At 46.2% G+C, this 24,803-nt stretch overlaps 1 protein-coding gene across 2 annotated transcripts in view; it reads left to right on the forward strand.

The window, feature by feature from the left end:
* Positions 1-5,374: 5,374 nt before the first annotated feature.
* The window catches only part of LOC142566134 (myosin light chain kinase, smooth muscle-like), a 237,288-nt gene continuing 217,859 nt past the window's right edge, over positions 5,375-24,803 (forward strand). For both annotated transcript variants that reach the window (XM_075676941.1, XM_075676944.1), the window contains exon 1: positions 5,375-5,524. The gene's annotated coding sequence lies outside the window, so the exon portion shown is untranslated. The remainder of the gene's footprint in view (positions 5,525-24,803) is intronic.

Genomic DNA, 24,803 nt, shown 5'->3' on the forward strand with positions numbered 1-24,803 from the left:
GCAATACCGAGAGACTGTATCCAATGTGCAGCCGTACTACTGCAGCCGTCAGAATCCACGCTGACCGATCCCTATGTGCAGCCGTCAGAATCCTATGTGCAGCCGTCAGAATCCACGCTGACCGATCCCGTCCTTGTATACATGGAAGTAGTTCGCATAATTTGCGTGCAAGCCAATAAAGCGCTTTCAAGGCAGCCATCAGTGAGAGCTCCGGTAAATCATCAACTTCCTAAGGACACAATTCGTTGCCACTTTCGTTAACTTTGGAAGCTACCGCATCAGCCTTGTGTTGTAAACGGACTTAGCCGCATGGAAGCCACCCTCCTATACCGAGTGAGATCAGGATCGGCCTCCACTCCTGCATGGATGTTCACAGTCAGCGGTACTGCTTCTCCATCCTAATTGCACCGTGTGAAATGAAGTGGGCGACATAGAATATTTAATCTGGTCCTGCAAGCGCTCCTGACCTGGACTTCTGGACAACATGGGAAAAAGTAAATTCCCTCACCAACGTGTCGAACAGTTGGTTTTCCCGAAAGGACCGAGGATGCTACGCAAGGAAGCGACCCGCATTCTTCTCGCATTTCTACGAGAGACAGGTCTGATGGACTCATGGGGACGTATTTGGCGCAGAAAGAGACGGGAGCAATTGCCGGCCAGGTCCGCTTGTATCAACAGACGGTAGCCGCTCTGTAATGTTAACCTTTATCGCCGCTGAGCACATTCGATATTGAATATGCATATTTCCAAACACTTTTCTTTACTGGTACGAGTTCCGAGGTGTACGCGTAATTATTTTCCACTATTACCAAAAGCTCTTAGCCGTCATTTGGGGACACTAAATGTTACTTTATTACCCGGCAATGATATAACGCCGATATACGAGGGACGTTCCGAAAGTAAGTTTCGTAATTTTTCTGAAAGAGAAGATGGTACACCAAGTGAAACAAACAATTGCCATAAGAATCCTCGCCCGTTACTGGTTAAATGACGGAAGGAGCGTCAGCGGAGGAGGAATGACGCATGCGTAGAGCGCCGAAGAAAGAGTAGCAGCAGACTGGGGTTATTAGAGTACAAATCGCGATGGCAGACAGACGAGTGCTGACAACGTGGTCGCCAATGGCTTCAGTGCGTGCTGCTATTCGGTATGAAGGGGCACCTGTTTCCTCCTTTTAAAGCCGCCGCACACTGGAGACGTCACTTCCAAAAAAAAGAAAAAGAAGTGCTGAGGTGGACCAAGCTGTGCGACAATTCCTTGCATCGCAGAGCACCGAGTTTTACCAGAGTGGTTTCTTCAAACTGATTGCACGTTACAACAAATGTCTCAATGTCGGTGGTGACTATGTGGAAAAATAGTGCAATAGTTGATAATGTCATGTTATATGTTTTTTTTTCAGTAATGTTTCCGAGTAAAAATAAATAACTAAACTTACTTTCGGAACATTCTTCGTATTTGATATATTGATATCTGAAAGTTGGCACTGATGTTCGAATTACTGTAAATGAAACTGTCTTGAATATACTGGCTTCCTTTAATTCCAGGATACAGTTTTACCAATTACAGGTTGATTTGTGCATTTCACTTAATTGGTTTTTGTAGTTTATGGATCAGCTAGTTCCTGACATCTGTCGCTGCTGATGAGCTGCTGCAGGAAAAAGTCATCGTTTATTATCTCTATGTTTGCACTGTCTCCAGCATATATTATTCGTTTTCTGTACGTGTGTTTGACCTGCGCTCAAGCATGCAGTATACTGCTGGATGAATTATGTTATTGTGACGTATTAGGCTAGAGAGACAGGATTAATTAGGTCGCCAGCGAGGACTTGCGGGCTGGCCATATAGTGTGCAACTTACTTGGTTCTGGTGTAGAAGTAGCTACAAAAAAAATGCAATGCTAGGGATCGCAAAGTATGCATATAAAAATAATAGCAAGAGCATGCGCAGTAGGTGGGAGCCCTCTCCTGCACATCTGCTGAAGTCAGCTATATATGCTATCATCCATGCCAGCTACGCCGTAGGAGGGTTAATCTTGCACTGATCTGTGGGCGAAATCCTTGAGCCCCATGCAGCTTGGAACTCTGCGGCTTAGCGTAGCACATGCGTTTGTTGTTGGTAATGCTTTTATCGTTCCTTTTCGTTTTTTTTTTCATTTTTGATGGCAATTTGGTTCTTTCTAGATAACAGAATGTTATTAAGCGGAACATATACGGCTAGGATTAGTTCCTTACAAAACAAGGCAGGTCACTAAGCATGTTGCTCAGGCAGTGCGAGACCGCATGTACACAATATCACAGCAGTGGGTGACTGCGACTAACAGTATCTGACTGCGGGTAATGTAATTGTTGCCGATTTGGACAAACGTGAGACATTAGGAGGTAGTCGGATTGGTTGGCGTCTATCACAGGCTAGCTGCACATAGGAGACAGCTGCATTCTTGAACACGCAATAAGCGATAATAACAAATTCCGGGGTTTTACGCGGCCATATACCCGCGATGTGATTGTGAGGATGAGAGTGGGGATTAACTTTGACTACCTGGGGTTCTTTAACGTGCACCTAAATCTAAGTACCCGAGAGTCTTTTTGAATTTCGCCCCCATCAAAATGAGTCCGCCGCGGCCGTGATCGAACCAGCGACCTCGAGTTCAGCAGTGCAACGCCAGAACCACTAAACTGCCGCGGCGGGCCACGTAATGAGTAAACGGGGCAAATAACGTCTGTTGCCCTACTCTGTTGCTGCAAAACATCAACTCACTCACTCACTCACTCACTCACTCACTCACTCACTCACTCACTCACTCACTCACTCACTCACTCACTCACTCACTCACTCACTCACTCACTCACTCACTCACTCACTCACTCACTCACTCACTCACTCACTCACTCACTCACTCACTAACCCTCTCACCCAATAAATAAATAAATAAATAAATAAATAAATAAATCAATCAATCAATCAATCAAAAAATGAATGTCTTCGGCCGGAAACTATGATGACAAACAGGCATAAGTGTGGCACCGAGTAGGTCTCCCTGCTACCTTTCCCTTTTGCTGCATGCGACCGTTCCGTAAGTATATTTTAATACCTTAGAGCTTTTTAGCACGTTTTAGTACCGTTGAGTACATTTTAGTAGGTTCAATGGCACCTTGCCGTGGCCTCACAAATCATATGCTCAGCGAAATGGTTCAAAAAAATTTTTTTTGTTCTAGAAGATGGCTGTTTCAACTCATCTCCCTTAACCTTGACTGTATCGGTTCCCTTTTCCCTTGCAGAATAAAGCCCTGCATTGATCCTATTTTTTATGTACTTTTTCTTTCCGTCAGGTTTCAAACCGATGGGCGTAAATTGCTTCAACGATGTCGTTTTGCCGGCACATGCATCCTTCGATATTGTGTCCTTCGCTGGTTATGGGCTGATGCCTATCGAGTGTGCAAAAGCATGCGAGGGCGTATTACGTTTTCTTCTGCATACTTAACATCCACTCTCCCCCCCCCCCCACCCCAGAAAGAAAAGAAGAAATGAAAGATAAAGAGCTTGCTCATGTGCTTGGCACTTGCGGTGTCCAACATCTTGTGTGTCATGTTGCTGATCCATGGAGGGCTGTGTGGGGAACACGATAAGTTCGTGCACAGTCGAGCAAACACCGTAATCCTGGATCACCCGCCTCTCCCCCCCCCTCCCTCTCCGAGCCACGACCCCGTTCTCGCGACACCGAGGAGTAGCAGAAGCCGGCCGTCGCGGAGCGCCCCCCTCCTGCCCGGCCTGCGCGCACTCGAACACGGCACCCGAGCGCCCACCTGTTGAGCTCCTTTCGCGCCGTCTCCTTTCCTTCCTGGCTCAAAAATAATGTATGACTCACCGAGAGGCGTGTCCTGGCAGCGCCGGATGTGCAGCAGGAGGGAATAAGGAGGCCGAGGGGGGGCGTATTCGGCGTGGTGACTTACTGCTCCACTTGTATTTGACCTCCGGGCCATGGTTTCTACGATTTCCCGGAGAAAAGCAAGCCCCCCCATCGCATTTAACCCCGTTCTCTCTGTACGCCGAACTCGCTTATGAGAGTGCGTAAAACACACGCGCCCGCCTCGCGCATGTCAGGATGTGCGTTCTAACCGCTTGAAATAAAGCAGAGGGAGCACTACTAGAGTTCAACGTAAGCTGTACAGGGTGTCGCAACTATTATGCACGAGGATTAAAAAAAAAAATGTGCAAATACCACGTAGCTGGGCAGAACCAAGGTAATATCGCTTGCCACTGCTTGGATATACTGATATTATTTGTTGTATTACGCCTAATTAGGTAATTATCCTTAATGAATTAATCAGCTTCTTAAGTAATAAAATGAGAAGAAAAGTGTCAATGAGAAAATTGTACAGTAACATGAAAGACTCCCGAAACAGCCTTCTGTTGCTCAACACGTGGTACATTTATTTATTTATTTAGCACACCCTCAGGGTCATTAAGGCATTATAGGGGGTAGTGGTTACAAGCGAAACGGATAAATTCAACGAACGAGAGTTATTGAAGCAGGAGAAATATATATATATATATACAACGAATAAAAAATGTCACCTAGATATACAAAGTTAGCTAAGGCGTTTGTGAGTACAGGTTGAACGGTGTGCAGAAAAAGGTTCCTAGTGATACAGTGCTAGCTGTGACGTTGAATAATTGGTGATCTGCGATGAGTAGCAGAGGAGATCAAAAAAGGAGATAAAAGTGTTTTCCGAGCGTGAAAGAAGCCCTCGAATACAGGCAAAGTACCTCTAGCGGCCAGTCGTGCGGCACTTTTGCTTGGTTCTTGGTTCTCTCTCTCTCTCAGTGGAGGAAATGCGGAACAGACGGCTTGGTCCGACAGCTCAAGGCAAACGGACATTTACAACTTCTCTCCACTGCCGAGCCCTCTTCGTATTTTCCCTTCCTGACAGCTGCTGTTCCATCTACTCTCGTCAGATTCTGCAAACATAAGAAAATAGATTTTTGAATACATATATATATATATATATATATATATATATATATATATATATATATATATATATATATATCGCTGTCTCACACTTCCCTGACATCCTTTTATCGTTCAACCCTTTCGCTCGACGAGAGTTTGATCAAGAACCATTTATCAGTTTTAAATGGAGACACTGGACCGAAACGGGCTTTACATTTGCCACTCTTGCGGTCGAGCTCGAGTGAGGTCCGTCACCGAGAGCGGGTGCCCCCCGAGCCGTGCGTCGAGAGGAGGGATAGCCTCACCCTCAGGCGTCGCGAGCGCCCGGCCCAGTTCCTCGCCCGCTGCCCTCGCACTCCTTTCTCCCAGCGCCGCTTTCGAGAGCCGCGCCGGCGTCTGTGCTGTGGCTGCGGTGAGCGTCGCTGGCGTCGTCCGCCGTTGCGCGCACGCGCTCGCCAGATCGCTCCGTCACGTTGGCCCCCGGCGGTCGGCTTCTCCGCCAGTCGTGTCCGTTCCGCCAGCCGCCGCCACCGGTCGCCCATGCGCCGTTCCGGTCCCCCGGGAAAACACTGGTGAGCCCGCGGCTTACCTTGTCGCCACTTGACCGAGCACTTTTTTTTTTTTCATTTCTATATCTCGAGCTCTGTTCCTTTTTCTTTTATCCTTCAAGGACAAAAAAGAAAAAGAAAGAAGGGAAGTTCATTCGCCACGTGTCTTCTGACTCTGTGAACTTCTTCGCTTGTACCTGCGAAGTGTCGCGCTGCAAAATCAGAAAGTTCGAGTTTTGCTTGGGGCTGTGGGTTCGTAACATGAATGAGGCATCGAAGTCCTCGTGATATGCTTCCACTTAATGTGACTTCTTTCCGTCGTTCCCGTTCTGCGGACGCTGTTCATCCCTTGTGTTTTGTACGTTCCGTTTTCTTTCCTTTCGCTCTTCGCTATGAACCAACTAGCCAAAGAAAATACTCGGAGATTTCAGCTGCACGTGCGGGCTGGCTGTTCGTGATGTGTTGAGCAGTGTCAACGTTACAGCTCCTGATAAGACATGAACGTGCAAATTAGTCGAGCTGTCAGCACGGGACTGATTTGTTTGGCTTTGTCAGGTTGGGTGCAACTGTCGGACGTACCAGCAGCCCAACGCTGAAATGAAACCGAGTGTGACTCAGCTGCTTACTCGACCTAAGTATCGCCTTGTTTGTTGAGGCACTCTAAACTGAGCAGGAATGAGTAGAGAAATATACACACCAGAGACACTATTTACGAAACTTTGCGTACGCAAGAAGTCTTTTTCGTTGGCCGACATATTCGCTGTCACTTCGTTCGCTATCACAGTTGTTTGGAGCTTGTTCTTACGAGCATTTCTGGTGCACGAAGGGATTGCAAATCCGGGTCGAATAACATGAGGATCACAACTTATTCGGTTAGCGCTGAACGAATGCTCTTTTTAGCTCAGTGCAGATGCACTGGATGCATTTCGTAGCGAGTGCTGGTTGTGGAGCTCTGCTATCGTAGATCTTGTTTATTCATTATTCTTATAGTGCCACGCGCAGCAGAGCTGTTGAGGCAAAATGGCAAGAAAAAAAGCGGACCAACTGGTGGAAGCAGTGAAAAATAAAGCCGCCGAACAGCTGTGAAATGCAATACATGCTCTCTGCTGAAATTACGTAGTGCTTTCAGTTAGACATTATTTCGGGACCGTCTCAGAAGCAAGCGTGGTACACTAGAAAATGGGAAGGAAGAGCGTTGAAATCTAAGCGTATCGGATCAAACGGAAGAGTCTTCGTATTCCTTGCCCACCTTGGGTTTTCTTTTCTCTAAGAGTGCGGTCGCTTTCTGAAGACAGTGCTGTCATAATGACGTTACTTCATAAAGACGAATAACATTTTGATGACGTCGCCAGTGGTACGCAATTTCGGGAAACGAATGACCTTCGTCAGACATGACTAGGGTCATTCTCTGACCGAAATATCGTGTCATACATCTACGCGAACATCGCTTGCCTAAAAAAAAAAAAAAAATGAGAGCTATTGACGTAGAAACTACTGAACAATAACCAAATGACATGCACGCTCAAAAGGAGCGCGCCAAACTGCGTTCGAACATAGCATTAGAAGCATTACCCACGCATTACCCACGCATTATCCACGCATAGCATTACCCACGCTGGGTAAGAAGTTCGTCACTTGCATTGCATATACAAGGTGTTTGCATGGGCCCTAATGTAGTGCTGCCCTTGAAAAAAAAAAAAAAAAGAAAATGTTATTTCATTAGAGTCGGAATTATAACAAAAAAGTGGTTGCGACGACAGAGTATGGCTTATTCTTTTATTCATTTTAGTTAACTTCTATATTTATTTTGTCATATACGACAGCAAAACACTTCTTTCATTAGGAGTTTGTAATGCTTAATGATTTGTCGCAATAGTCATTTCAGAGTAACTTATTCCGCTCCTTAATTACCGTAAAGAACAATTACTGAGGCGTGGCGTAGGTAGCGTTTGTTTTTAAAAGATAGTTTACGCAACGTTAAGATATTCTGAATGTTAGCATTTAGGACGTGCCTGAGTGTTCGAACAAGGGATGCCTCAGGCTCGAACCAATGTTTAGACAAAGGGACTTGCCTACGTCAGCCCTGACGAAGAAAAATTCTCTTGTCGAAACATTGGTTCGAGTACTGCTGATAAATTCAGACCTTCTGTGAACCGCTTTGTTATTGAATTTGTACGGGATATATTTTTTTCTTTCAAGGATGTCTGCGATATATGTACTATGATCAAAAGTTTATAATTGCAATCTGCGTGCATTTGACAAATATGGAATGAATCTTTCGTAATAATAAGACAAGTTCAAGTATGCATAGGACAGTACGTAACATAAACCCACGGTGGAGTGCGCGAAAAATAAAGCACGTTACGCGGTGACACTTAGACGACGTAAGAAGAAAACGTTTCTTTGCTTTATATTTTCTTTTGCTTTTTTAATTTCATAATATAACAGACGATATGTGAAACACCATACCTGAGGAAAGAAATAGGAAGAAGTAGAAAGCTCTACTTCTGTGAGTCAGTTGAGCGGCGATGGACAACGTGCTTCAAATGGGGTTTTCTATAACTTATCCGGACTGACTTAGGTATACGCAGTTTTCAGTTTTTTATGGTTGATTAATGTTTTGCTGTGACAAATTTATGCGTTAAGTCGAACGTTAAAAGAATGTACATCGATGGAAAACTAAGAAATTCAATGTTTCGAGAGAAATAGTGAATTTTCTAGCTCTTTCTGCCCTTCAAGGGGCCCTGCGATCCCTATTTAATATTCTTGCAAAACGCCTCGTACCTGGACTTTTGAAAAGTGTTTTGTATCTTCTGAGCTAGAAAGAAATAAGAAATAATGAGAAAACGCTGCCCTTGATATGTTATATCTCGTTTAGTTATATTCAAGTACACTGCAAGCTGCGATGCATTACCGCGGAGGGGGAGGATGAGCCCACTATGAGTCCACAGTTGAAGTTCGGCGACTAGCTGTCCTCTGCATTCTTTCTTTGTCCTGTTCTCAGAACGCGCCGTTATACCCATGTTGCATTGAGCCTACTATCGCTTGCCTCAATGAATAAATAAGTACATGTATGTTCTATCAGTGTTTTATCAAGATATTACCTGGAAGGGCCATTTAGGGTCGTTTTCCGTTGATTGACTGTGTCGTACTATAGCTACATTGAAAAGCCTTAGGTCTTTAAGGTAATTAAGCTTCCCTCTGTGTGTGTGTGTGTGTGTGCACAATATCAATGTACGCAGAAGTATATAATACTTTCTGACTATGAAACATGGAGTAACCAGTATTTTATCAGCGCGCCAACATCTTCTTCATCTATTGATAAGAAACAAAAAATACTTGACTGTATAAACACTTCCGCTTTTTCTTGTTTGCAAATCGCTTCGTTTTGGACACTGGTGTTCGCGCTCCTCACAGTTGTTTGATAATGGCTCTCATGAGGCACACGGCGCCTTATCCTTATTTTTTTAATGTTTCTTTTTTTCTTTTTACGTTCGGCATTGCCTTTCACATCACTTATAGCTCACTGGGCGCGCCTTGCGCTGTTTGTTTCCGACACTGATTAGTCATGGCTGGTAAAGAAATTTCGCCATTAGCTTGAGTTAACGAAGGAATTTGAGTATCCTACGCATTCTCCCTTTTCATGACACGGGGCTCAAGAAACGGGTGGCGGAGATATAAAAAAGCGACATGAAAGAACCAGTGTTCCTCAGCTCGACGTCGTAGGTTCTCTACAGTAAGCAAATTCGCCTAGTTTTTCACATCTTCCGGTAATAGGAAGAGTTTACTTTCATAAATCTGAAAGCGTTTAAATTGAGTGCGCCACTCGAGCCGTTACAGAGTCCAACGGTCATCTCTTTAAGCTAGTTCTATCGCGATTCCTAGCTCCCTTAGCCGGATCTGTCGCATGTTTTCTCGCCACGTGTTATAAGCAGCGACGTGTCGACGAATTTTGCCGTCAATTGTTGCGCAACGCTCGCCCTTCCGGCGTCGTCTCCTTCGCGGATTATGCGATCGCGCATAAAATCGTTGTCGGCTGCCGACTTCGACGTGTCTTCTCCGAGCACTGAGCGTATCGTGTTGCGAGAAAGAGCCGGCGCCTGCACTAACGATTTAGGAGACCCGGAGAAAATGAAATTGCCGCTTGTCACACCACGGTCAAGCGAGCGGGCTCACTGACATTTGCTTTCCGTGGGTCGGACACTGGTACCTCGACTCGAAGGATAACGAGCAAGGCACAGAATTACCTTTCAGTCAGTGCAAGAACTGCCCTCGTTTCCCCGCGAGAGTTCGGTCTGTAAACACGCGGAATGCTTAGCTCGGATCAAAGCCATCATTGCGCTAAGGAGCCTCAAGCGACCCTGGGCAAGCTACTGGCACAAAGCTTTTGTTTTACTTTTTTGATTCACTTTACTCAGTTGTCACAGGTATAAAATTTCAATTGCTATCGCATGGGACTGCAACTTACCGTCGACCCCAGCTCCTTTATTTCTTTCTTGTCTCAAAACACAAAAGCGTTCGGCACAGACTTGTACACAAGGAAATAGATGTAATTAATGATTTGTATTCAATTACATATTTTTGTAATTTTGTAATTTTAAAGATTACTTTGTTTACTCGGTAACGCTCACTGTAATTCGATTACTTCTTTCAGTCATCAATTACACGTAGCCAGTTACACTTTCGACGAAACAAGCTCTTTCAGGCGACTCAGCTTTGAGTACTTAAATTTGGCGAGAACTACTGAGTCCAAAGGTTTGAAAACATTTGCATGGGTTACCTTCTAGTCACAATCCGCGCAATGCAGCTACACCTCGATCACGTGAACATGGGAGGGTTGCAGATTAGCACAATTCTATTGGATTTCAGTCTGACCTCTGAGCTTTTCTAGTATAACACATTTCTTTATATAAAAATATAATTCGCTCAATGCAGTTTATGACTTCTGTGAAACAGACATTTTTTTTTGCTTAAACGCACGTTTCTATTTGTATGATATTACATAACTCATGTACACTTATCTTTTGTGATTGTAGCACACGAACATTATTCATAGGGCTGAATAACATGCCCCTTTAATATGCTAATACACACACACGCACACCCCTAGATGTCTTTACAAGAAATCAAGGTAAAATTACCGAATAAAAATTTGAAAAGCCATTCTTGTGCACATAAGTAATGTGTGAAGGGGTTGCCGAAGACGCATTAAAAGAGTCTGGCCAGATCGTTCCATCTACTGCATTTGTGCAATGTTAATAAAAGTAGGGAGGAAATTAACGTTAAATTAATTAATTACTTTTTAGGAATTGCTCACTTACTTTTGTGGGGCTGTAATTGGCAACCGTAATCAATTGCATTTTTGAAAGAAGTAATTATATTCATAATCCGTTACTTTTTCTTTTCTGCAACGTGTATAATAGGTCTGGTTCGGCATTAGATCCGACATTCGAAGCTAGCTTTTTTTTTTCTCGACTCACTCGTATTGGATGTTGTTTTTTAAATTCACGCTTCTCGCACCAGTTATCCACCAGTACACGTTTAACACCGTAATACCACTGTTATTGTAACCATATATTTTTTGTTCTTTCATCAAGGCATCGTGACGGGTCCTGCCAGGGCCGAGTGGTTGAAAGCTTGCGCGGTCCTGTCAGTTTCAATTTTGCATGGAAGCGAAGACCGCATTTAGGCCAGCCGTGCGTCGTGCCTGCCTTTCCAATTTGCGCAAAGCATTCTTGACGTGCCCGCGCTAGAGGCATAGGCCGCATTATTACCAATCACAATGCTCCGCAGCAAATAAACGTAACTCATTTACAACACTTACATCGCAACTAACACGAGGCCTCTGCAAGTACGCCTCAGTGGAGGGCTCCGGTTGAGCCTAAGGTCGGCACTTACCTTTTACTGTTGTTTTTTTCATTCCGTCCTCACAGAAAGCGGCTACCACGATCTGGAATTGAACCCGCGTCCTAACGCTCAGCAGCACCAGGGATCCACCGCGGGGCATCATTAGGCCGGACCGAGTGCGATGGAACGGAGGTTTTGCGTTCGCTCAAGTTTTTCTTTCTTCTTTCTTTCTTCTTTCCGATTTCGCCTTTATGTCTTTGCGCAGCAATTGAACCTTTATAATGATGGACTAAGTGGTCCTCAGAAAAGCTCTTCTTCACGAATTCGTTAGCCTGTAGCTGTAATTACAAACCTCATGATGCCCATTGTATGAAACAGCGCCTTTACGTACAAAGCAGTGATCCACGTCTCGCGAAATAATTTTGAGAGCTAAAGCAGCTCGCATTCATGTAATCCGTACCAAATTGTTAGTCTGTCGGTAATTAGCGATTTTACACCTATTGCCTCTAATTGTCATCTATGTTCGATACGGAACGCAGCCGGCTCTATGGTAGCCAGCTTACATCGATGTACAGATTGCAAAGGACGCAACCCAGCGCACCTCTTGGTCGATATTTACTGTGGTGGAGCGGTATTAGTTTATCGTTTTGCCTCGCCAGAGTAAAGACAAAAGCAGTTCAAGATACACTTGAAAGGCATGCATCAAAAACGTTACGCAAGGTTTCGTGGTGCCGTCTTCTATCGATTAACTGCTACTGGTCTGACGGACAATTTTGTTGTTTATTAAACGATGAGCAGTCGGTAAGTATACCACATAAGTGCCGGTTTTCTCAATCATGGAAAACAAACTTCAGTCATTAAGGAACGTATGAAAAAACAACAACACAAACGCAAAAAAAAGGTGAAAGAAAATAGGGAAGAAGAAATAGCGAAGAATAGGCCATAACTCAACTATGGCGTAGCCTGCTAAACGAACAATTTTGGTTTATAGCTCTTGGCAGGTCGATTATTTCGCAAGTTGAACGCACGGTAAGTGTGACAAAGTCTTAATTAAGGTCGCTAGTATACGCACCTACCCTGTGTGTGTACACGACCAGGAAAGAAAATCAGACAAAAGCAATTATGACGCCCACTCTCCGTCGCTGAAGACAGGCGAGAACGAAGAACAAACGTCTCAGAGCATCCGTGTGCGGAGTAGTTTATTTATTTATTTTTTTTTGCGAAGGCATACGACGGCATGAGTGCTAGTTACAGCGCAGTTTAGAATGTCTTGCCTGCGGCGAGAAATGGCGACGCAGCAAGAAAATAATGACGCTGGCGCCAAAGTGAAATTAAGTACGCTCCACCGGTGAGGAATTTGATTTAACATGTCCCTTGAAGTTATGATCTGCGCACACAAAGCAGCGTGTCTCCGTTCAGTGGCCAGCTACGTCCTCTATGCCAAGAAGTCGCTGCGCTGCTTTCATAACGTGTAGCTCGGCACGAGATGAAACTCGAGCAACCTACAAATGCTTGAACGACGTTTGTTTCCTCGCTTGCGTCCATGTGTTGTGTTAGCTCACGAGCAGACATTCGCACCCAAACTCGGAATATCTCGTACGCATTGTAGGCGCGATGGTGTGCGCGAAGTCACCGTAGCCTGGTCATCGCCCCCTGCGTGGTAGAGGACAATTGCGCGAGCTTCGTGCGCGATGAAGACGACGACAGCGACGACGAAGTGCCGCGCGAGTGTGGCGCGAGCGCGCCGAGTGCCACAAAAAAAAAAGACAAGGCAAAACAAATGCCCAGTCAGCAAGAAGCACGGTATCACACATAGGAGGGAGCAAAAGGAAAGCAGGTAATAAGGAGAAGCGTCACGTCGGGAGTTGAATCAGAAAGACGGCTGTTTGGTAGACTCTCTTTCGGCTCTTTTGTAAACGATTCTTTCATAATCATTTCGTCTTCGATCGCTGTCACTTTCCTTTTGAACCCATTATTTGAGTTCCTCTCCCGTGAGTCCCAAGTTAACTCCTGTTTGGGCTACCAGCTGCAGCTTTGCCAATGTCTTAGTTAAAATTACAGCTGTCTTTGTCCTGTCGCGGACGCCATTTGTAACGAGTGATTCGAGTCTTACTTAGCATCCGAGGTTCTGTCTCGGTGCCACAGAGAAACGAAGATCGATGCAAATGATCACACACGATAAGCACACTTAATTTATTTAGCAAATATCGAACAGTTTTGAGTAGTCTAATTGTGGAAAGTTGGGAAACCTCAATGGCAACTGACAAACAGAGAACATGCAAGAAACTTCAAGGGCTTAAAGAAAAGCTCTTGGGTTCAACACCTGAGCGATAAATTGAAAGTACCAATGTCAAAGGCAGGATTGTTTTTAGAGCTGAGGAAGATCCCCGATCTAGGTTACGCCCTGTACGCAGACGACATCACGCTCTGGGCCCCCAAGGGCTCCCTAGCGCGAAAAGAGGCGACCCTTCAAGAGGCCGCGACGGCCGTGGAGAGATTTGCAGCAGCGAGCAGGATGCGTTGTGCGCCCGAAAAGTCCGAGGTGATCCGGGTGCACGGAGGAGGAATCTACAAGTTCCCCGGCCCTATCGACCTCTATCTTGAGGGCCAGAAGATCACGGAAGGCAATAAGACTAGGATTCTGGGTTTTTGGATCCAGAGCAACCTGAAAGCCTCCCACACCATCCAAACCCTAACCAGATCTCGCGGATTATAAAACGAATTACAAGAAGCCGCAAGGGCATGCGAGAAGAGGACACGCTTCGCCTCGTCCAGGCTCTGGTGATCAGCAGAATAACGTATAGCATGCCGTATCACTATCACTCGCTAAACAAACGCGACCAAGAACAAGTCGATGCGATCATAAGAGGCGCGTACAAAACGGCCCTGGGTCTCCCTGTCACCACCTCAAACGAGAAGTTAGCGGCCCTCGGGATCCACAACATCTTCGCTGAGCTGTCGGACGCGGTTATGGCTTCGCAAAACACCAGACTACAGAAGACGGCGGCGGGCAGAGCCATCCTCCACCGGACCGGAACGGCAACGGAGCTCCGTGCCCTCGTTGGGCAACGATCACTCCCGCCTGAGGTCAGAGGCAAGATCAAGGCGAACCCGATACCGGAGCACATGAGCCATGGACTCCATGAAGGACGACGCAAGGCTCGCGTCGACAGACAGCGCCGCCAATTCAAGGGTGACCCGTACGTAACGTACGTGGACGTGGTGGCGTACCCTGTAGGGGGCCTCTTCGCGGTAGCCGCCGTGAACGGGAGAGACAACTCCTTGACCCTCGCGGCCTCCGTAAGGGCAGAGACCCCAGCTGCGGCTGAGACCATAGCCGCGGCGCTGATAATAAAGCAAGAAGACAGGGTAGGCAGGGAAGTCCATGTCGTTACCGACTCGCAACAGGCCTGCCGTAGCTTTACCTACGGACGAACACCGCTGCTGGCGGCTCAGATTCTAGGCCCGAGGCTGCAAGAATACCATCAAATCACGTGGGCGCCGGGCCACGCTGGTCTGTAGGGGAACGAAAGGGCGAACGCCCTAGCTCGAGCGCTAATTAACCGAGCGGGGCAAGACGAATCGTCTCATCAATCCCCACCCTTTACCTTCATGCCCCTGCCGTCCAATTACTGCGACCGACTCGAGATCCAGCGACTCAACCGCAGGATTTATCCTCCGCCTCACAGAAAGCTCAGCACTGAAGATGCCGTAGCTCTCCGACTTATTCAGACCAACACATTTCCAAACCTACACAGATACAGTAAAATGTTCCCACATACATATCGCGGCATCTGCCCCTGGTGCGACGACACACGCCCTACACTTTCACATCTCGTGGGGGTGCGGAGGTACAGCTGACCGGCGATACCCTGGTGGGACAAGAAGCTCTCGTCCATTAAGTACGTCGAGCAGCCATGGCCAGTGGAGTTCCGGAATGAGGACACCACCCACTCGACCTCAAGAGCAACCACCTCGATGGTTCGAATAAATGTTTTTTCTTCTCTGTCTCTCTCTAACGAAAAATTTAAGGCATAAGTTCAACGTTTATAGGTGTTTCCTGATCAGAAGTCCAAACAGTGAAGGCAGAACCGTGACGTTGTCAGACGCTCAACAATAGTCGTTTCAGCAAAATTTTAAACTGCCTGAGGAAGACAGGACATGAACAGAAACATAGACGCACACACAAATCGCAGTGTGTGTGTGGGCGCAGCGCTTTGTGTGCGCGCCTGTTTCTGTTCATGTCCTGTCTTCTTCGCGCAGTTTAAAATTTTGCTAAATCTCTGAACTGACTAGCTCAACAACATGCCTTCCTTCAATAGCCAAGTGCCGCCGCTGCCTGGTCGCTGAATCGCCATCTATTCTCCACACAGCCAGTAGAGACGCCACAGGTCGTCGGGTGAGTTGGGTGGGTGGCGGCCTCAGCGAGCCCGTGTGTAGGCGCCCGTCAAGCCCGCACCTCCGAGCCCCAGCAGTCTTTCTTGCACGTCTCCTGCCGACGTCGTTGTCGGGAGACGCCAGGCCATCGGGCAAACTTCGACGTGGCAGGGTGAAGACCTTGTTCGCACGTAGGGCAAGAAGGACCCCGCTGTACAAGCCGTGGTGGAAGCGGAATGAAAAATTCAAGTCTGTGTGATGAGCTGTGGCATGAGGAAGAAACTTACGTGCTCAAGACTATGCCACAGACCAAGGTCGGAAATGTGTAGGCTGCATCTCCGGATCTGGTTGTTATATTAGAGGCGACAAGATGAAATATTAATTAATTAATTCACTCATTATCACGACAGCATTGCACATGGATACTTCCTTCATAGCTGCCTACATTACAGCCAGAGCTGGGCAAATATACTTTGCAAATGTATCATGACATAGGTACAGTATACTGAGGTGACAAGTATTAGAGATACAGATAAAAGACAAAATCAGTATAATTGTATCTGATACGATACTTTCTATATATATCTTAAGATACCTCGATACAATAATTAATTCCTTATTATAGCTGCATTGCAGAGACCGCTGCAAGTTATCGGGTGTTTACTGGTAAACTTTCTATCTCCCGCTAGCTAAACTTACTTCTTTTGAAATGACCTCTACTGACACGCATGTAAAAACATTTTTCCAAGTTCTAACAACGATCTATATCACAATTAATCCCGTAACATTCTACGGGGCCGGTAGGGCAAGCAGAGTTTAGTGCAAATACGCTGCGCCAATCAGAATTTTTCTTCATGCCGCCTTTGTCATCGGTGCGATTCACTGCTTTGCAGTCCATTCGTAAAGCTGGTCAGTGTCTGATATTGCAACATGTTCGTTTAATTCTATAGTTTTATGATTGCGCCACATTAAGGTTCGGTGTGTAATCTGCATAATTACGCAGTGAATAGGCTGCACGGGTTAGTTGAAGATAGCATTGTGTATTAAGAATACACCGCGTTGTATAAGTTTTGTTTATAGGCGTCAGTAAAGAGGCACTAAATAACCGAGCGTAGCTGGTGATATGAAGGTATTTAAAAACATAGACACACTATAAAGTTAAAAGAAGCTTGGTAAACTTGTCACCACCCAATTTCAAAGTAGGAGTTCACATCATCATCATCGTCATAATCGCGACTGCATAGTGGGTTTGTAGCAACTTTTAAAGTGTGCGTAACATTAAGTGAAGGCTCAAGCTCAACATGGAGCAGCACACTTCGCTGACGATGGTCTTGCAAAACGTGCATCTTAATTTGACTTTGGATTGCAGTCAGTCAAAGAGAAGGTAGACCATGTGGGAGCAGATAATGTTCTATATAAGATAGCATACCGACTATCATTAGCGGCACTCAGCTTTTCGGTAGAAGTTTCCAGAAGATAGGCTCAAAAACGGGTGCGGAGATCTCATCGATCTCCCGCATTGGCAACAGACTAATCTTTCTCATTCTCATTAACGGACATCGAAAACGCATAAGGAAATGTCCACAACTCTGAAAAACATTCACTCATGGTGTAGGAAATGTGCCACAGAACTAACGAGAAAATGTTACATAAACGGACGTGTGGACAGAGGCAAACGATCTGAAGCCGGAAAACTGCAGTGGAGTTTGGGGTGATGGAGAGGAAGCCAGCCATGGAACTACATCGAACACAGAAGAAAAAAAAATTAGAGGCACACCGTAAAGGGGGACTCCGGGAATTTGGAACACCTGGGGTTCTTTAACGTGAACCTAAATCTAAGTACACTGGTGTTTTCGCATTTTGCCTCCATCGATATGCCGCCCCCGCGGCTGGATTCGATCCCGCGACCACGTGCTTAGCAGCCGAACACCATAGCCACTAAGCAACCACGGCGGGTGAACGCCGAAGAATGAAATCAGAAGAGAGAGAGAAGTTTTATGATGCTTCAAAACGCTGCAGCGCTGCTGTTCGAACCCATATGATTATTTGAACGTGGTGCTTCAGGCGAAAAATTACCCATGACGACTAGTCTGGAAATGGCGCAGAAACTATTGAGCATATTCTGCTTTAAGTCAAAGTATACAGATAGAGGTGAATAATTGTACAGTTGCTCTGTCGAATGACGAGTTTTAAAGGGGTACTAACGAGGAAAGGTCAAACTACACGTACGTCTGCCGGCGCACGAAAGCTCGTGCCCACGCGCCTCACGCATGCGCAGATGATGCAGCACAGATTGTACGCGTCGAAGCGCCGCGCGAGCACAGATATCTAATGTTACGCACACTAAGAAATAGCGTCGTCCAAAATGGCGTCACCCATGGCTCGCGCTTCAGCGTGAATTCTCGTCATGGCTACGCTTTCACTCGCGTTGATCACCAGGAACTATGGAAATGAGCTTTCGCTTTCTCTAAACTCACCTGAAACGTTAGTCATGAGCGCATAGTTCGGCCAATTTGTGAGATCGCCCTGCGATTCCGGCGCGACGCGTCCGCATAGCAATAACAGGATTATGGTGGCTAGAGGAGTAGGTGTGCCGACCGACTCATATATAGAATGACATATATGACCGACCCGTCTGGAGCATAGTTCGCCACTTCTCTGCATTATGACGCAAAATTGGCGCTGCACTCAGTACAACGGTTCTCAGCGGCGCATGCCATCTGGTACTTGTGGCAGACAGCACGCAACAAATGCAGCATGCAGAGTGACAAACTGTTATCTGTACCAGTCAGTTTGTTCAATGAGGAGATACAGGTCTCTGGTATTGTGTGTTTGCAAGTTGCTAAGATACGTTGAAGCTTCTGCGACGAAAAGGTGAGCGGCATGGTTAGCGGAAGCCCACCTCCGATGTCGAATAAGCGGAGTCTGCACCAAATAGTGGCCGTATTTCTGCTTCAGAGATCAACAAACACACTTAGCTCTTCGTTCTGAACTATAAATCACGGGGGCATAAAGCAGCATTGTTCTCGGCGCCGACAAGAGCAGCAGTGGACATAACATGTGGGCGAAGGAAGCTTTTAGGAACAGTTCCTCAAGCGCGATTTCACCCATGTTGTGGACTGAGGAACGTTTACCAAAGATACAGCAATTTGGTGCTTCCGCTCATGTCTATGATATGATGTCCGAGAATATGAGAGAGAACATTTTTGGGGGACTGTGATCACACAACGCGATTATTTATTTATTTACCTCTGAGAGACCCCCTGAGAGAAACCCTCTGAGAGATCAGAGCAACAAGCTGCGGATGGACCCTGCGCAAATTACGACGTCAGGATTTCTGTGCTGGCACTTGCGTATTTCGTCATCGCGTACGTGTTGCATCATGCTCGGTCACTGGAACGGAAGTGGAAGGCTCCACGGCTGCCGCATTTTTTTCTTTGAGCGAAATTAGTTTTTTAACATCACGCTCAATAAAGCTTCCTTGCGTGTGCGTTCCTGTATGTTAAACAAGGGCCGTAATATGTAAAACTATTCCAATATGTTTTTATTCCAATCTCCTGACGTCAAGTTTTGCGTAACCGCCGACGCAAGCATCGGGCGGTCACCCGCAGGGTTTTCTTAACAAATCAAATGCTCCCCTCGTTCATAGGAGTTCACTTTTGTTTGCTTGAAAAACGAATAACATTGCCTGCACTGAGCGGCTTGTTTTATCTAATTGGCTCACAAGAGGGGAGGAGCATGCTTAAGTGGAGAGGGATTCGATGGGGCCGAGCCACTGCACTGAATATCGATAACCGTATGAAGAAGGTGGTGTCGGCGTCTGCGATTGGCACGCTTTCCCTTGCTTAGCTTGCGGTGGCTGGTCGAAAATCGCGGCGGCATGCAACGGAAGCTTAAGAATGACGCTAAAACGGATCCTCTGCAATGAAGAGTTGGCAGAACGAGGTCATAAACGTGCCGGAAGTTCTCGAAAACGTTACGCGGCCACGCAAAAAGTTTTATTACACGCAAATAAACCCATGCTCTCCGGCAGGGGCGAGTAGCCAGTGCCGGAACGATCGGCGGCAGCCATCTTTTATTCCTTTCGGAACGGGGCAGCCTGCGGCTACTCAGAAGAAAATTCAGTTTTGTTCGGCATATTAATGAATGTTTAATGCGTACGCTTCACTTTGACGCGGCAAGTTTTTGCAGTTTTGTGACGTCGCGTGAAAGGCAGGTGAAGTGCGTGCAGCCCGAAAACTTTTGACTGATAGCCGAGGGATAATGGCAAAAAGGCGTCAAATCAGAAATAACTATTTTTGTTTTGTACGGTCAAATTATGCATAATCAGTGTGTACACGTCATATCAGATGGGGAGCTATCGCGGTTTTCGTGACGTCGCGTGACAGACAGATGAAGTGGGAGTGGTCCAAAAATGTTTTTGACCAATCGCGGGGGGCTGATTGCAGAATTGGAATAGAAAAGTTTGGAATAGTTTTACGTTATAGCGCCCCAAAGTCCTGAAGGGACGCGCACCATAACATCCCGCAAAGGTGCTTGCGTTCAATGTACGTAAGAAACGCTGTTCTAAAATTTTCTATCATCTCCAGAGAGATATCGGTGCTCTGGCTGCCTCGCAAAAATACGAAACTATGTCTGCCAAGGCGAAAATGCAATGCAAGTGGACGCGGGCTGGCGAACGTATTGTATAGGTTCAAACCGCCACTACTCGCGAGACGCGACAAAGGCATGGCGCGCGGGCGCAAGCTTTTACGCGCCGGCAAGCCTACGTGTAGTTTGGCCTAAACACTAAATTAGTGTAGACTGATAAGAAATACATGACAATGTGACATGCAACGCGACACATGTGGCGATCACCTCAGAGAGCTAGTTGACGTAGAAGTATACGTGCGACTGTGGCCTGCAATAAAGAAAATAAAAGTGTGATTGTGTCCTAATTAGAGCATCTGGCTGCTGTGCTGGTGGACTGAGGTTAGATCCAACCATAGGGCACGTAATTCATTTTCTTTTATTGTGTGCTACTCTGCAATGGCAGCAGCAACCAGCAGCCACGGTCATGCAATGCAGGGAGGGCGTGCAAGGAAAGCTTCTTGGGTCGTGGAATTCTAAAGCACTAGTGCAGCGAACAGCTCTGCAGGCCTTAATCGTTCCCCTAAGAGATAGTGATTTAGTGTGGAAGTATTAAAATTAAGCGCCCTTTCGTGGTGATATGTTTTCTTTCGTGCATTTCTTTCTGTTGTAATCTTGGTATTTTAGATCGCCGCAATTGTTTTTCGCGTCATTAAATTCCCCGTGTGGCAGAAAATTCGGCGTCCCGCGTTCAGCGTCGACCGCTGTTCCGGCAACGATCATTTCGAACCACGCATACCAAACCATGCAGGCTCTCCAAGTAACGCAAGTAAATTACTGAACTAATTGAATTTCTCAAGGTAAAATACGTCAGCAAAATCATAAAGTATGACTTAGACACAACCTACAGACATGATAGCGTCGGAATGTAATTTCAATATGCGAGCAAACATAATTTTGTTACGCGGAAACTCAAAACCCAAACCGGACGTTCCACGTCCGCCGCCAAGGTCTGTCAGTGGTGGCGCTGGCTAACACTCCCAGGGTTCTACTAGGACACATAAATACCCAAGAAAGTGGATGGGAAAACGGCGCCGCGGTAGAAGGTTGTGGGTTCGGTTCCCACCTGCGGCAAGTTGTTTTTTCATCCACTTTAATTTCCATTAACTTATCGTTTCTTTATTTCATTTATTAAGCACAAGTAGTTGCCCCTATGTTGTCCTTGGTGTCAGTGTTTGTTGGCTTCTTATGATATGACTAATAAAATCGGGCCTCTCGGTTAAACTCCTTTTTCTTAATTAGTGGCACAAGCATCGGGTGACACTCTTGTTTCTTGCGCAGCGCACCCGTTTCACCTCCTGAGACGACTGGGCAGGAAATTTAAAATAAATCAGAAAAAAATAGAAAAAATAGTACCGTATCAAATTTATGGGTTTCATTATAGATATAATATCAGAGCAAAAGCTTAGTTTCAAGTTGCGTTACTGAAGTGTCTGGGATAATTCAGATTAATTGGAAATCACTGAGACGACTGGGTCGAAATTCAAAATAAATAAAAAAATAGAAAAAGAATAGTACAGTACAAAATATATGGGTTTCGTTATAGACATGATATCAGAGCATAAGTTTAGTTACAAGTTGAGTTACTGAAACGTCTGGAATAATTAGAATTAATTAGAAATCACTGATTACCCCACACCAAAGCATAGAATCGTAGGCTTTAGAGACTTGCTACGTGTGCACCACTTTGGGGAAATTCCTGGGAACCCGGCAGTAGAATGCCGAATTAATGGCGTCGCTAATGACGCCACACGTAAGAAGGAGGCATGATATTTAATTGGCTACTTAATGGAAAACAGTTGCCTCCGAGTTCGGTTCGTGCGTTGCGTTCGCCTAAACTTAACCTAAAGAATACCAACGCGAGGTGCGAGTGCCAGAGACACCTAAGTCGGAGATTAGGATCGCCTACCATTTCTTTTTTTACACTACACAGATTTCTTTACAAAACGGCTGTGAGTGTAGCGCACCTGGCGTTTATGCAAAGGCTGTTTGTTGGCGGTGGAGGTGAACGTACTTTGCCGGGAGTAACGTATAGGTTTGAGAAAATTAAATAAAACTTTATTAATTAACTTTTTAGTAGGATGTACCTGGGTGGCAGTTTTGTATATATGGTATAGGTGGAGACATTAAGATTTTAATGCACCCTTCCTTCTTTAAACCTTGGAAATCACATCTAACGCGAACTATTCATATCCGAATTTCAACACCCAATCCCGGGCAATATTGAAACCAAGCACGCCCTGCGCGTACGTCGGGCGGAAACGCCCCATGGCTTAGTGTGTGAGGAATTGAGCGATGGCATGTCGCAGCAAATGATGATTCGGCACGTAGCAGCAGATGCCTGCCAGGTCGTTTCAGTGTCTGCCACGTCGAGCCGCGGTGTCTGCTTGTTTGCTTGTTTGTTTGCACTCTGGTAATGACTCCGTCCCGCTCTTCGTCACTTGGCGTTTCCGTCCGATCTGATAGCAGCGCCTCTTCTGTGCTTCCGCCAATCGAAACTGATCATCGCAACGTTTAACACCCGAACCCTCTCGAGTGAGGCTAGCTTAGCAGGACTCTTTGAGGAACTTTCAGACGTTGTTTCAGATATTACCGCCTTAGTGAGATTAGAAGAACTGGTGAGGCTTACACATTGCTAAATAATGGCCATGACCTCTGCTAGAGAGGTCTCCCTGATAAGAAGCAATGCGTGGTAGGCTTCCTAATCCATAAGAACACAGCGGCAACACTGACGAATTCTACAGCATTAACGAGAGGGTAGCAATAGTCCTAATCAAACTTAATAAGAGGTATAGATTAAAGGTAGTACAAGCATACGCTCCAACATCCAGTCACGACGATGAGGAAGTAGATTAGTTTTACGAAGATGTTGAATTAGCGATGAGAAAAGTGCAAACTAGGTATACAGTAGTAATGAGTGACTTCAATGCAAAAGTGGGGAAAAAGGAGACGGGTGAACATACAATTGGCTACTACGGCGTCCATTCTAGAAACGCTAGAGGAGAGATGCTGGTAGAATTCGGAGAAAGGAATAAGCTGAGAATAATGAACACCTGCTTCAGGAAACGTAGCAACAGAAAGTGGACCTGGAAATGTATTTCGCTAGAATAGCAGCTTGAGCTTGTTGGTTTTCCATCCTGCTGTTAACAGCGCAAAATGTAGACGAGAGACGAGACAAGAAGACACCACAAGCGCTGACATTCAGCAACGTTTATTTTGAAAGAAGCACGGCTTCTTATACCGTTGCCCACACGTGTCGCAGTCACGTGATCGCACATCATGCGAAACATGCACTTTCTCTTTTTTGCACTCAAGATAGTGGTTGCACGTGCAAAAGCTCAAGTTCTTTTTTTGTCAGTAACAAGGACGGCGTACTAACGCATTGGTCACGAAGTCTGGTAATCTCGGCTGCCTCAATTATCTCCCGGACCAGCTGGTCATTGTGTTTCCTCGGCACTTCACAGCGTCTGAATTCTGCGGCGCAAGCTTTTGTGGTGCAATCCCTGACATGGATGCCTAGATTCCTGTTAGCCTGCCCGACACTTAAGTTTGTTTTCCTTTAGTCTTTCATTTGTGTATCACGAAGTTTGCCCTATATACCTTTTCCCACATTTCAATGGTATTGAATACACCACGGCTTCTGTGCACTCCACAAAACGATTCTAGTGATTAATCGTGCGCCGTTGCTGGTTTATCGGCCCTTCAGCATTGACGCGTCGGCAGAGGCTTTTCAGTTTTTCCGGGGGGGTAAGCACTCTCGACTTCCCAGCACTCATTGCCCTCATTGTCAACGTTGTCTGCCGAGCGAGAACCATGTCGTTCTGCGCCCGTATGAAGATTCTTTCGCCGGAAGTGATTGCCCTCCTTGGAGGGCATGCACTCTCTGATAGCTACGGGCGAAGATGTTTGAAGATTTTAAAGTCTGAATGGTACCGCCAGGCCCGTCTGTACAGGGATTGCTTACGCCTCCGTCTCTCCAGCAGCACCCGGCAGTGGCGGGACACGTTGTGCGCCATCGACAGGTCTACCGAGGCTCTGTGGAACGTCACCTTAGCGAAGCTGTGCGCCGACACAACGCTGAAAAGAGGAGCAGCAGAAACACGGACGCCTGGAAGGAGTGTCCATACCAGCCGAGTCGAGGCTCTGCCTCACTCGATCCGGGAGGTTCTACGTCATGGACCAAAATTCGCCGTCGAGCTGAGGACTTCTACACCGGAACTACTGGCAATGGTGCGACGAGTTGCGCGCGTGGGGCCAGAGTCAGAAAGTGCCAGGTGCGTGTCCGACGGAGTTGACGCGGTCTCCCGTTGCAAAATGCGCACGAAGAGCCTACCTGTGCGACATGTGGTGACGTATTTCAAAGAACATTCCCTCTCGTTGCTTACTTCTGACAAGGAGGATGATTTCGCTGTTACGCCGAAAGACGTCTGCCAATATAAGGCGTTAGAGG

Source organism: Dermacentor variabilis, unplaced genomic scaffold, assembly GCF_050947875.1.
Source record: "Dermacentor variabilis isolate Ectoservices unplaced genomic scaffold, ASM5094787v1 scaffold_12, whole genome shotgun sequence".
NCBI lineage: Eukaryota > Metazoa > Arthropoda > Arachnida > Ixodida > Ixodidae > Dermacentor > Dermacentor variabilis.